We start from the raw sequence: 13996 nt of genomic DNA, 5'->3' as shown, positions 1-13996 counted from the left end.
GCTGAATATCAATTGGCTCATAAAAGGAAGAATTACTTCTCCTGGCAGGTGGAGGAGTTCCAATCCGATAGCCCCGCTTCCCTTGCCTTCTGCCTGTGTGGACTTTCCCCGTCCCCTAACATACAGACACACAGTCTGGGGTAAACGGGCAGATGGAATTGGGGTAAACACGGGGGTTAGTCTGATATGTGCCGCTGTTCAATATCTTCAATTCCCCCCAAAAATGACAAGAATTCAGCACTTCCCCCAGAGTTTGTACCCTTGGGTGATAAAGCTTTTTAAACAGCACCATCGTGGGACACTAAAACTCACCATTGAAAGCCAGAGTAATGACATTCTTTCAGGTAGGTTAGCAGCTGCTTAAGGCGGGGTGAGGCAGGGTTCATCACAGGTTTTACAGACTGACGGCCTGGAGCTGTTGAGTAAAATCCTCCCATACCGTAGTAAACAGAGAAACAGAAAGTGAAAGTGGTAGAGCAAAGAGAAAGAGACAGACAGAGAGAGCGAGAGGGAATTTGTAATCCCATACTGTATGTCTAACCACGCCGGCAGTGGAGGGTTTTCCTGTTCTTCAGGTCAGTTTAGCCAAGAGAAAGAAAGAGAGATAGAGAGAGAGAGAGAGAAAGCGAGAGACGGCTGGGTTCAGCCCGAGGGTCACGCTCAGTTTAGCATCGCTACAAGGCCGGAGGAACCTTTTTTTTCCCCATGAAAGCTTTCAGAACTGTCACACCTGCTTAGGTCTGTAACACCCCCACCCACCCCCCTCCTCCGCTTACCCACACCACCCACACACACATACCCACGCAAAACAAGCTCTCCCTTCATCTCTTCCCCATGCCTTCCTCTCTCCTCGTCGCCCCCCCGCAAAGTGATTATTTTGCTGATGATCAGTGTCTCCGGGGAGGCATCCGCAGCAAAGATGTGAAAATAATCTCAACGCAGGCAAATTTGTTCAAATTTCCACGGGTGGTTTGGATTTCGATGAATATCTTTACGCTTTGTAAAAAATTACCTGCTGAAAATGTATTGGACTACATTACGGGTATTACTCCGTGCCTCTGGAAACCCGAGAGTTAGATTTGCATCGCAGGAGTCTTGCTCCACTGCTTGGAGGGGTTGGAGAGTTTTATTTGGGCAGTTCAGGGAAAAGCCATTAGCGAGGACGTTCAGATATTCTGCTGCACCGCAAAAAAAAAGATGTTTGGCGGCCAAAAAACTTTAACATACCCTCTTGACAAACCGGAGGGCAAAAACCATGGCAGGTGAAATCACAACATCGTTTGCTGCAATGAATAAGTAATGTGACATTTCAGGTTGTTTCGTTTCTGACAGGGGTTGAGAGGAATTAGAGGAATGACTGCAGAGTTTCCCTAGTAAAGAAAACAGACTTAATTATTCCGTTTGAGAAATACTGAGCATAGTCCACTCTAGGCCCTTATAGTGTGGACAGTCTTCTGAAATGTAAGAAGAGTCTAGAAAGACTAATATAAACATGGATTTGGAACTGACAATATTTTTTACCCTGTTATGTGATATGGACACCAAAATTATCCATGTGTCCCTGATAGTTTACTCCGGTGCTCCATGCTAACACTTTGAGTGATAGGCTCCATGCTAACACTTTAGCCTACACTATGTTGAGTGATAGTCGGCTCCATGCTAACTCTTTAGCATATGTTGAGTGATGGTCGGCTCCATGCTAACACTTTAGCATATGTTGAGTGATAGGCTCCATGCTAACTCTTTAGCATGGAGCCTACTATCATAAGTGATAGTAGGCGACTAGCATTATTAAAGGTAAGAAGACTTAACTTTTTGTAAGAAACAGTTGTTAGTGGTTTCAGTTAATGGCCTGTAGATTCATAAATTAAAAAAATATTAATATTATCAACTCAATATAACTGATGTGGCCATGTTTATTTTTGGAACTATTTCACATGAGGAACCACGTAGGCTCATCCGCTGCGTAGTGATTTTTAGCTGTAGGCTACACAATCTCCCACCACTCGCCAACTTCCCTTTTTATGGAAACAGGTAGCTAAAGTAGTCCTTTCAAAATGGTATGTAATTTTATATCATATTTTGTGTACATTTTACCAATCTCCTGCACAAAACTGCCAGACTTGGTCACATATCAGTTAAGATTACTAACCAGTTAGCTTTAGAGCTGCTTCAAGTTCTCATTTTCTCACGAGGTGATGCTAGTCGCCTACTATCACTCAACACTGTATGCTAAAATGTTAGCATGGGGCCTACTATCACTCAACATAGTGTATGCTAAAGTGTTAGCATGGAGCCTACACTCAACATAGTGTATGCTAAAGTGTTAGCATGGAGCCTAATATCACTCAACATAATGCTAAAGTGTTAGCACGGGGCACCGGAGTGAATGATCTGCCGGGGTACACATTGATGATTTCAGTGTCTTTAGGTCTCATCATTTAACAGGTAATTTGACCAACAGGCCAATCTCCCAAAAACTTGGTGTATTCCTTTAAAGAATGATACAATCTGATTTGACTGGTGTGATTTGTGCTGTAAGAAAATAGGCCGCTGCTTTGCCCAGGGGGGCAGAGGAGTGGCTGGATCTGTTTACTCATACTCAAGGATTTCATTTGTTATTTTCATCGACGTTCTGATTTTTCTGCAAGCATGCACTGTTATTGTTATTTTGAGTGTGTGTCTGTGTGCATGCATGTGTGTGTGATTTATGTAGGACATGTTTTACACCCACGGGCTTTCCCTCTCTCCTTGATACTTTGATCTAAGCGCTGTACGCTCTCCCACCAAAGATCCTTATCCTACAGTATTGATTTATGCTACACAGCCGCATTCATTGAACCCAAATGGAAAGCCAATACAGTGTTTATAGACACATATATATTTTCACATAATGCCCTGTGGCTCGTTAAGTTTTTATATCCAGTGGTACCTCTGGGAGATCGTACAGGTAACAGTCTGCATTCAACCCTTCCCTTGAATCAGTAAGCAAACATTAGCTGGCTGTGGGAGATATTTAAGGCTCCCAGGGCTTCAGGCAAGGCTGCTCCATTACACACAGACACGTTGTATCCAAGGCACTTTATAATGTGCATATGCTGCTACATGTTATAGCATCTGCATGTATGAACACAGCTTTCTTGAATTAGAATTACATGACATTCTGAAGCTGCATTTATGATTGTGGATTTGAAGAGTTAATTTACAAAATAGCCTACTAAACATTTTGAATGATGGATGAATAAATTAATTCATTATTAATACATGACAGACGAATAAATAAGACAAATGAATAATAGATAGATAGATAGACTCTTTAGCATACACTATGTTGAGTGATAGTAGGCTCCATGCTAACACTTTAGCATATATGTTGAGTGGTAGTAGCTCCATGTTAACACTTTAGCATACACTATGTTGTAGTGGGAGTGGGAGTATTTGTTGTGTTCTTTTATCTTTCTATTTAACTTGATTTGAACTGCACTAGTTTACTTTTTAAGTCTTTTATCTTTTGTATCTCTTGTCTGTACTTTTTAATTGTAAATCTTTTACCTTTACTGTATTTTTATTACTCTGTAAAGCACTTTGAATTGCCTCTTTGTATGAAATGTGCTATATAAATAAAGCTGCCTTGCCTTGCCTTTCCTATTTTAAGTGATAGTAGCTCCATGCTAAGACTGTGGCATACACTATGAGACACTACTGAGTGATAGTAGTAAATTGACCAACACAACAATCTGCCAACAACTTGGTGTGTTCCTTCAAGTGTGACCATTCTATAGCCTATCTCTAAAACATGGAGAATCCAGTTTGTAGAAGTGTTGTTGACCAAGGCTAACTATCCTTTAAAAGATGCTATAATGTGTATTAAATTTGTGCTGTTAATCATTTTCAAAGAGTAGGTGCCATTCTCTATTTTGTCTAACTTTGGAACCAAACATCATTTGGCTCTCAGTTCAGCACTTCCTTTCATACAATATCTGGCCTTTCATGACCAAAACTCTGGTGGCTCGGTGAGGTCTCGGGTTCAAAGAGGGCTCACAGACCATTTCATACTGTATGTCAAACCCCGCTCCCTCGCCCATCTTCCCTGCCTCTCTCCGCTGAATAGTGTCTGAAAAGCAGAAATACTATAAATAATCTCAGAAACCGATAGAGGATTTAGCATTTCGTTGCAGGGTCTTTTAATTAGAAATGCATTTAGGCCTTCAAAGGCCGGTTAGGGGAGGCGATGCAGATGGAGATCAGAGGCCTTTCTCAGCTGCTAAAGCTCCATAAAGAAATGTCATGAATACTGAGATTTTCCCCCCCCTCTTTCACCTGCTTTCTACCTTCGGGGCATTTACAGAAATATAGCCGTAACTCATCCCACATTCATTTTTTAATGATTGGAAATGATATACCTCTCTTCACACTGCTTCTTCAAAGCTTCTATTCTTTTACAAAGATAAAATAGGAGGGTAAAGAAGGGGAGAGAAATCCTGCCTTTGAGCTGCTTTTCAGGGTTCTCTTTGATCGCGGCGCATGTGTGTGTGTGTGTGTGTGCATAAAATATTTGTATGTGTGTATGTGCTCGCATGTGTTCATGTAAACAGTAAACAAAAGCACCATGTTTCGGAGACTCACAGATGTGTGATCAAATGCACCCCTCGGAGGTGTGTGTGCATGTGTGTGTGTGTGTGTGTGTGTGTGTGGGCATGTGAAAATGATAGGCCTGCCTCTTCGTTTGGCTCGTCCCGGCTAATGACAGACACCCCAGACAGAACTCTCCAATGCAGACAAGAAAAGGGAAAGTGCCCGCCGCTGTCACCCAACTTTCCCTGCATCATTACCCCTCGCTTTCAATGTTTCACGCGCGTAACAAATGCACAAAAATGCAATTTATCACCTCCTCGCTCCGCGTATCGCTGGAAATTATTCATGGGAATTCATAATTATGTAGAGGAGACATTTTCCTGTTCATTCCCCAAGAACAATATTCACATACTGTCTCGGCTTTCTGCAGCCTTCTGCGGCGGGGACGCACGAGCGCGTGACATTTGGCTCATTCTCCAGACATTAACATTTTTGCATTAACCATGTTTCATGGCCACATAATGTTCTATTTATCTTTCCCCTCCAGTATGGCAAGACTAAAGCTATGCAACTGTATGTTAATCTGTGTTGTTTTATGTATACGCTGCTGAATGCGAGAGACCGACCGACCGGCCCCACAGCGGCAAATCTTATCACACCTCCTAATTTAAAACGCAATGTTTGGTTTCTCACCTCGGTGCTCGGCTCACGAGGCATTCATAAACAAAACTCTATCTTCTACATTATGAATTTTTTGGGGCGCGACCAGCTCAACGCAGACCCGAAAAAGGGGCCATCAATCAAAGCCCCGGGGGAGTTCTGCGTCTCCGAATATCAGGAAACGCGCCTCTCTTTTGTCGTCTCCGTAATCCGATTGGTCGGGCCGGCTCGACCCCCTCCTCACTCCGGGGGGTTTGCCGGGTCTCTCTTGGGTGTCGAGTCGGATTTGTCTGGTTTGGCCTTTAGTAGGAGCACGTGCGCACGCGGCGGAATATAAATACATGCACGCACGCGCGCGCCACGGGGCGAAGCAGAGGGTGAGGCCTCTCGACTCAGACACCTGGATCTAGACGGCTGGTCTGATGAGGTCTGATGTGGCCCGGGGCGTCTGAAACTCTGCATTCTCGATGGACCGCCTCGACTACCTGCAGTGTTTCCTGCAGTGCCGAGGCAGGGCAGGACGTCCAACCTCAGCGACTATAGTTGAATTTTAAAGAAAGCTATTTTTGTTGCAATGCTCTGTGCATTACATTCCCTTAGCTGCTACTTTCACCCAGGAGCGTCACATCAGTAAGCCCGAAGTTATGGGCCAAGTCTAAGCATCTAATATCATTTGCCACCAAAACTACACTACCAGTCAAAAGTCTGGACGCACCTGATTGAATGTACTGTGTTTTTCATTCTCTTAAAGCCATTCTGATCTAAAGGCTTATGCTTAAATGCTTGAAATGTGTTTCTTAGACAAATAGAAATAGTGTTCATGCCTATGTATGAATTTCTTTCCAAAGCCTTTGCCTTTCCATCAAGGCAAAGGGCGGCTACTTTAAAGAATCTAAAATATAAGATAGTTTTGATTCGTTTAACACTTTTTTGGCTGCATAATTCCATTTAGGTCAGACATAGGTCACTAAACTATTAGTTTAGAGGGAACATTGGTCCTGAATGGCTTCCGCATGAACTCCTGCTCGATCCTTGCTCTCAGTTTTAATGATAAAAACTACAAGATCAAATTTGGGCATAGGTATGTCCTCACTTCACCATATCCCAATGACACTCAAGCTTACACCTTACACAACACACTCAAACGACTCGGTGATTCAGTCACCTCCAAACTTTAAGTTTGGAGTTTGTTTTTTCTTCTCCTACCGTCGAGCTCGCCCCCGCAAGTTACAGCTGTGTGAATTCCATTAAGATATCCTCCCCCCTACTCTCCTCGTGCAGTTTTGATTATGATACGAGCTGAGGAGTTAATAAGCGTATTAATTACCTGTGTAGGAGACGAGCCTGGCTCCCCGAGCGGAGCCCCCCCCACCCCCCGCACACCCTCCCACACGGCGGCTAAGGGCCGTCGCCGTTGCGTTTAAATGAGCTATCATCGTCCGACTGTCTCCAAGGTCGGGCCGAGGCTCCGCTTTTGGTGCAGTACCTGCTATGGGGGAGTCTCTGAAGTCGCACGGTAATGAGAATAATTAGAATAATACAAGGTCAAGCAGGACGACGGAGGGAAGGGGAGAGAGAGAGGGAATGGAAAGAGAGAACGGAATGGAGAAGAGGGGCCGAGGCAGTGCATGTAATCCTCCTGGAGACTGGAGATGATCAGGGCTGGATGCTTAAGTTTCTAATTATCTTTCTTTGTCAGAGAGAGCAGAGTGTCTGGTAGGCGGCGCACACACACACACACACACACTCACAAACACACACACACACGCAGAAACACATGCACACGTCAACAGAAGGCACACACAGCATGACAGGTCTTCACCCTGTCTGGTCTCACAGATTCTCTTGATGCGACTATCCCACACGCGCACCCACACACTTCGCAGGAATGTGAAAGCTTCTCGGAGTTTCAGCGCGGTTGTGTCTGGCGCTTCGGGCACGCCGGGGCAGAGGTGTCTTCTCACAGCGAGCTCCAGCGGAGAAAGCCAAAAGCACAGCCAGAAAGAACAGTGTGGGCTCAGTGTGTGTACAGTACGTCCAGCCAGAGGTCAGGACAGGTCAGCAGTCCAGATAAGCAGAATAACAAACAGCAGGACCTCATCTCTCAACTTCAGACTTTCTCAGCATACAGCTTACAGGAATGGGTATACAGTAGTGTTGTCACGATGACAGAATTTTGACTTGGATGCCAAGTTTAAAGCGGAACTTGGCAAGATTTTTATGTAAAAATACACAACAAAGTGGGGCTGCAGCAGAAAAGAGTGTTCCATCCCCACAAACTGAGACCCGAATGAATTCTGGTGTCGGTGTGTTCACTAGTGGGAAATCTTCTCCGTCCACAGCAACTGACGAATTGAAATTTGAGAGTGAAATCCAAACTGTCTCCTAAACAGCAGTGAGCAGCTCTGTCCAGAGAAAGCTGGACTCCCCAACGATGGTGCAACCTTGATTTTTGGGGTAATGAAAACTTTCAAAGATTCCCGCTGCCACTTGGGCTTCTACGTTGCCTAGTGCATGTTTAATATCCAAAAATTCTATACTACTACGATACCACAGCAAACATTTCTGCCGTGTCGCATCTCGCTTACGTTGCCCCGCTCGGATCCGCCTCCAAAACTGATTGGCCGTCTGGCTTGTGAGGCGGGACAGTGGGAGTTTAAGTTAAAATTGAGCTAAGACTGTGCGAAAAGTCATAGCTAAGGTTTAATAATCAAACTTTTACTTTGTTTTCATGAATTGTATACTGACTGACTGTCTGACTGACTGACTGACTGACTGACTGTCTGACTGTCTGACTGACTGACTGACTGTCTGACTGTCTGACTGTCTGACTGACTGTCTGACTGACTGACTGTCTGACTGACTGACTGACTGTCTGACTGACTGTCTGACTGACTGACTGACTGTCTGACTGACTGACTGACTGTCTGACTGACTGACTGACTGACTGTCTGACTGACTGACTGACTGACTGATATTTGATGTAAGCCACTGCTGAAAATCACCCACATTTGGCAGGTGGCAGGTGTTTATTGCCCACCCTGGTTTAATTTCCACTTTATCATACAAAAAATAACATGAGCCTCTTCTCCTGACCATATGAGACAGACCACTCTAGTGTTAAACTACCAGGCTAATCACAATCTGTAACATGTAGCGCAATGAAGAGGCAAAGTGACTGGCAGAAACGGTCTGCCTCGTATAATATGAACACAAGAACCAGTTCATGTGCGATGGCTTTGCAGGAAAAGCTTTTATCTGGATGTGTGTGTGTGTGTGTGTGTGTGTGTGTGTGTGTGTGTGAATCCCTGGATACTCCCAGTCTCATTTGCATGCAGGCGACAGAGCAGCAGCCATAAAAGTGACATAGACGGGAGTGTAAGGTTATGGCCATTTTTAAAGTAATAATGCACTGAGTGGCTTTATTTATATGAATGTCAGAAAGTGTGTAATGGTAAACGGGCAAGAGTTAGAGGGCAAGTGTGTGTGTGTGTGTGTGTGTGTGTGTGTGAGGGTTTAACTTCCCTCTTCATGTGTTTGTCACACATCATCACTGAAGTGAAAGACAGCATTCTGGCATCTTTTACACTCCAGTACACAGGAGAATAAATTCAATCACAGGACCACCCGTTCCTTCACACACACACATACACACACACGCTCACACACACACACACACACACAAGGATCTTCATAAATAACGCATAAACACTGGGCACAAGGAAGTTGCTGAGAAGTGAAAAGCCGTCTGAGCTGTTGATCCTGTTTGCTGCTTTGGAAATTTCCGGGGAATCTTTCTCTTCAATCTTCTTTGCTGAGGGATGACTGTGCGGCGGCGGCGGGAGGGGGGGTGGGGGTGGTTGTGGGTGGGGTGGGGGGTTGCAGGGGAGACGCAGCCTTATCTTTGATGCGCAGGGGCAGAGTGGGACTCTCTGAAGCTCGGCACACTCAGGTGTTTCATACGAGTGTGTCCTCTGCCAATAAGCCTAAACCCTTATGAAACAGCGGGGCGGCTGGAGCGTGAAATGATATGAGGGAGTCTCGTCTGGGAAGCCGGTATCTGTGGGCGACACGGCGGAGCACGATGTGTCTTAAGCTATCTGAAGGTTCGGAAGTTTGTCATCGGAAGGTCGCCGATTCGAGTCCCGAGGAGTGGCTGGGAAAATCCCGGTGGGAGGAGTGAAGGAACAAAACTCTCATTTCCCGCAAAAACGATCATCTAGGTGCCGTTGAGCAAGGCATTGAACCTCCATCTGCTGCAGTGGAGCCACCAGTAGAAGGCTGTGGTCGTACTGGGCAGCTCCCAGTGTGAATGTGTGGACCTGTGTGAATGTGAAGTGCTTGTAAAGAGCATGCATACTAAGGAAAAGCCCTTCCCCGGATACATGAAGGTTAAAAATATATGTGTAGCTGTCATTTGTGTCTCATTGGAACATCTGAAGGTTCTGTATTTCTGTAACCAGAAGTTGGAATTTCTTTCAACTTGCAAGAGTTTTTTTTTTTTTGGCACTGCAACCCTACTGAGGAAAATGGAAGGAGCAAAGGGGCCAGAGAGAGAGAGGGAGAGAGAGAGAGAGCGAGAGAGAGAGATTGGAGAAGAAAACACATATCCAGCTCAGAGGAGAAGCCTCCGAGGAGAGACGAGTTTTGTTCGTTTCATTTGAACCGGCTCCTGTTCATTTTAGATGTTGCCAGGCGCTGCGGAGAGATGCCTCTGAATTATGGGAAGAAGAATAAGTCGGGAAGGTAAAAAAAAAAAAAAGAAAAAAAAAAACATGGCGAGATTGCGACAAGTCCTTTGTGGAAATTCTTATCTGACGGCGGGAAGGGGGACCAAGGCCCTGACAGATTCAGGGCATAGAGTGTGTCATTGTGTGTATGTGTGTGTGCGGTTTCCTTTATTTGTCTGGCGAAATAGGACATGGTGAAAAGGTTCCTACTCATCTACCCTCCTGTCACTCTTTCAAGGGCGAAAGACCAACGTGGCTGGTGCCTGGGCCTTATTTAAACACACACACACACACACACACTCACACAGTATGTACACATCCTGTAAAAGAAATCAGTGCATTGACGGTAGATGAAACTCTCTCTCTCACACACACGCACACACACACACCAGATCTACAATCTGCCCGGCCGCACAGCGGGCCCGGCTGAAGGTAACCTTTTCCATCCTCTCTCTTTATCTCCGTCTGTGTAACACTCTCTCCTCCACTTCGCCTCTCTCTCTCTCTCTCTCGCCTCCATTCACCGGCCCGCACAAAAGGACGCCTTCCCCTTAAAAAGGTGAGGCTCCAGCGAGATGAAATTTAATCAGACAAGAGGGGCATTTAATAGATCGCCAACGGGGTGGGGGTGGGGGGTGGAATAAACACTTTGGTCCACTCCGCAAACAGAGCGGCGCGGCGGGCCAGCTCGACAGAAAGCGGCCCCCGTAATCAAAACATAACTGTCGATGCCACAAAGTAATAACCACTGACAAATTGAATCGCGCGCTTTCCATGCCACTTGTGTCATCAAGTGTTTTGTGAGGCGACTAAAATAGCCGGGGAAATCGTTTACTAAGGCGGGCGGGCAGCCTGTGCAGTCAGCAAAAAAGGTGACGGGTCATGAATTCTGTTTTTTCCGCGGGGGGGGGGGTGAAAGAGGATGAAAAACACTTCTGAGGGAATGAATGATAGAAGAGCGCCGTCGGGCTCAAAGCCTGACACCGGCAAAACGCATCGGTGTGTGTGTGTGTGGGTGTGTGTGTGTGTGTCAGGGTGCTGTTGCATTTGTTGGTGTGCAAAGGTGTGTGTGCACGTGTGAGCGTCTATTTGTGCACAGAGCCCTCTTGTTATGTGTGTGTACGTGTCTATGTGTGGATGTTTGCATGACTATGTATGCCTGTGTGTGTGTGTATGTGTGTGTACAGGGCTCTCAGTGTGTCTGCACAAGCGTATGCCTGTTTGTGTGTATGTGTGTGTTATATGTATGTGTGACTGTGTTTTTTGCATATGTTCGCACCTATGTGTGTGTGTGTGTGTGTGTTTGTGTGTGTGTACGTACATACATGTGTGAATTTGTGTAGTATATCTGCATGCCTATGTGTATGTGTGCCTGTGTGTATTTATGTGTGTGTGTGTGTGTCTGGGAGTGTGTGTGAATTTGTTTGTGTGTATGAATATGTCTCTGCATTTGTGTGCTTCTATGCAGATTTATGGGTGTTGTGTGTGTGTGTTTGTGTCTATATACACTTGTTGGTGTGTGTGTGTGTGTGTGTGTGTTGTTTAACAGTGCAGTAATGAGGCCTTGTTCCTCTACTGCCCTGCTTGATCTCCCTGGCAGCCTGGGAGCCGTTGATAATAATCTGGAGAACGAGCAAAGGCAATAAAACAAAGTAGCCGAACAGGAAAGAGAAAACGAGAGCCGAATCAGTCTTTGACCCCCCCCCCCCCCCCCAAATCCAGTTAGACTATTCTCAGTGGATCAGAAAGCTCAATTATGGCACCAATCATAGGCGTCAATTAGAATTAGGTATGGGAGGATGTGGGAACTTGCCATTCCCCAGCCGAAGCAAGTCGCACATTTGATCCTGTGGGTTCTATTTTTTTCTCATTATAATGGAGAGCAAAGATCAAGCGAAAATGGACAGAAATCTATTTGGAAGCCAGACCTTTTGAAATAGAATCACATCAGGGGAACATTCAGGACCAATGTTCCCTCTGAGCAGATAGTTTGGTGACCTGTGGCGAATAATTTAGCACTCTGACCAAATATCTTGGCAGAAATGTAGTCGACTTAAAGCTGGGGTAGGCGGTGTTTTTAGGACTAACTTTTGGTTCTAACTTTCCAATTCTTGCTCATTTCTCCAAAGTTGCCACGCTGGACGTTTGGGTGCGAACGACAAAAAACGCAGGGGAGTCTTCACTGCAAAAAAATAATTTAGTCTAGTATTGAACAAGCGGGTGAAATTATTTTGCTTGTTTCTAATGCAAATCAACTTGTTTAAAAAATGTTGGAGTCCTTGCCTTGTTTCAAGATATTGACACTGCTGAAACAATTCAAACTGCATTGGAAACAAGTGTAATTATCTCACCCCATTGGCACAAGTTTTCTCTTGTTTTAAGACAAATGAGGTTTAAGACTCAATATAAGACTAAGTGACTTAGGATGGACATTTTTTGCTGTGTTGAAACTACCAACCAAACGTACCTTGAAATGCAGTCTGTTTCCAGGGTTTACAGAACAGGGCAATGTATTCTTTACATTTAAGTGTGGATTTAAGAACAGTATTTGTCTCATGTTCAGACCTGGATCGGATAGTATTTGCAGATAATTCTCAAGAGTTTGCTTTAGTCTCTTCAGCGTACCAGAGAAATGGGGTTTTACCGCATCAGGACAATGCAGGAAGAGTCAGATAATGTAGACAAAGACAGAGAGGTACGCTAATTTCACTTGCAAATGCATCATTGTGATTGTCTAAACGCTCTGGCACTCATGTATTGTCCTAGGAAAACCCCTCCTACGGTCCTGTGATACTTCAAATAGGTTAAAACAAATGCTAGGTATTCTTTGCAAATACTTTTTGACCCCAGTCTTGTCTGTAACTATGAAATTTGTGAACATACACAAATCATGTAGGCTCTTAATTTCCTTTAACACATTTTTCTAACAAGCTGGGTTTAAAATTAGGAGTGCCAATTCAATACAGTTCAAGCAAGCAGGCACAGTGAGAATAGTTTCATTTCATACCACTGAATGAAGTTAGACAGTGTCTCCCTCATGTGGTTTAGCTAAGCAAAAATGACTGAAGAGCAACACAGGACTTCACCCTGTGGTTTTTACATTTCATAGGTGTTGCACAACTGTAAAGGGAATGATTAAGCCTGCTAACATACATAACATACACACACACACACACACACACACACAGACACTGGTTGTGGGGGTGGGGGTGTTGATTAATGGATGAAATATATTTGGATTAGTTCCTGATTTCAGCGTCAGCAACCAGGCTCAAGGCCAACATTTCAGCACACACTAGCTTTGTTAGGAATGTGGAGCAAATTTTCTCATGTTGCCATTACAGCACCTTAATCAATGTCTCTAGTCAATAAAACACTAAATTTTTTCCAAATGCCAATTTCCTAAGACAAGTTTATTTTGCCTCTTTGCAGTCTGCCGAATCCTTCGCTCCATCTACACTGCTCAATTGAAAATCAATTAACAAGTCGGAAATATAAATGTGTAACTGTAATGATTTTCTGGGGTAGTCAAGTACATTCTCTAAGTATCTTTTCTCTAGGTTTGAGAAATGGTTATGCTACATACAGTACAGTGTGTATACAGCTATGAAACCACACCTGTCCAATTCAAGGAAAAATAATCCTCCCAGTGTTACATAAGTTGGTGATCAGAGCCAATAAGACGCTGCCGGCACCAACGTGAAACCTTTTGACCAATAATCAGCCGCCTTATTAAAAGTCCATGTCTTACATGAGTGTTGTTTAGATTTCTCTCATTTAGCAGGAACATATTTGTGATGGCTTTTGTTTGTTGATTGATGTTCTTTATTCTTGTAGTGAGTAGCATTGGCACTGTAACTGGTTATACAACATCAACACCATCTGATTGCCTGGCAGAGGTTCAGACCAGTATGTCCTTACCTAACCTGCAGATTAGATTTCAGAGCACCATGCAAACAACTTCTTGGCTGAAGTGTGAGCAAAAAGCCCATTAAAATTTCACAGGACGTATTTTGGAGGAGAACCAAGGA

Source organism: Centroberyx affinis, unplaced genomic scaffold (assembly GCF_046629955.1).
Source record: "Centroberyx affinis isolate AG114_WGS23_722 - 3 ecotype Tasmania unplaced genomic scaffold, CSIRO-AGI_Caff_v1 ptg000795l_1, whole genome shotgun sequence".
Classification (NCBI taxonomy): domain Eukaryota; kingdom Metazoa; phylum Chordata; class Actinopteri; order Beryciformes; family Berycidae; genus Centroberyx; species Centroberyx affinis.
Note: the sequence above shows the minus strand (reverse complement) of the source record.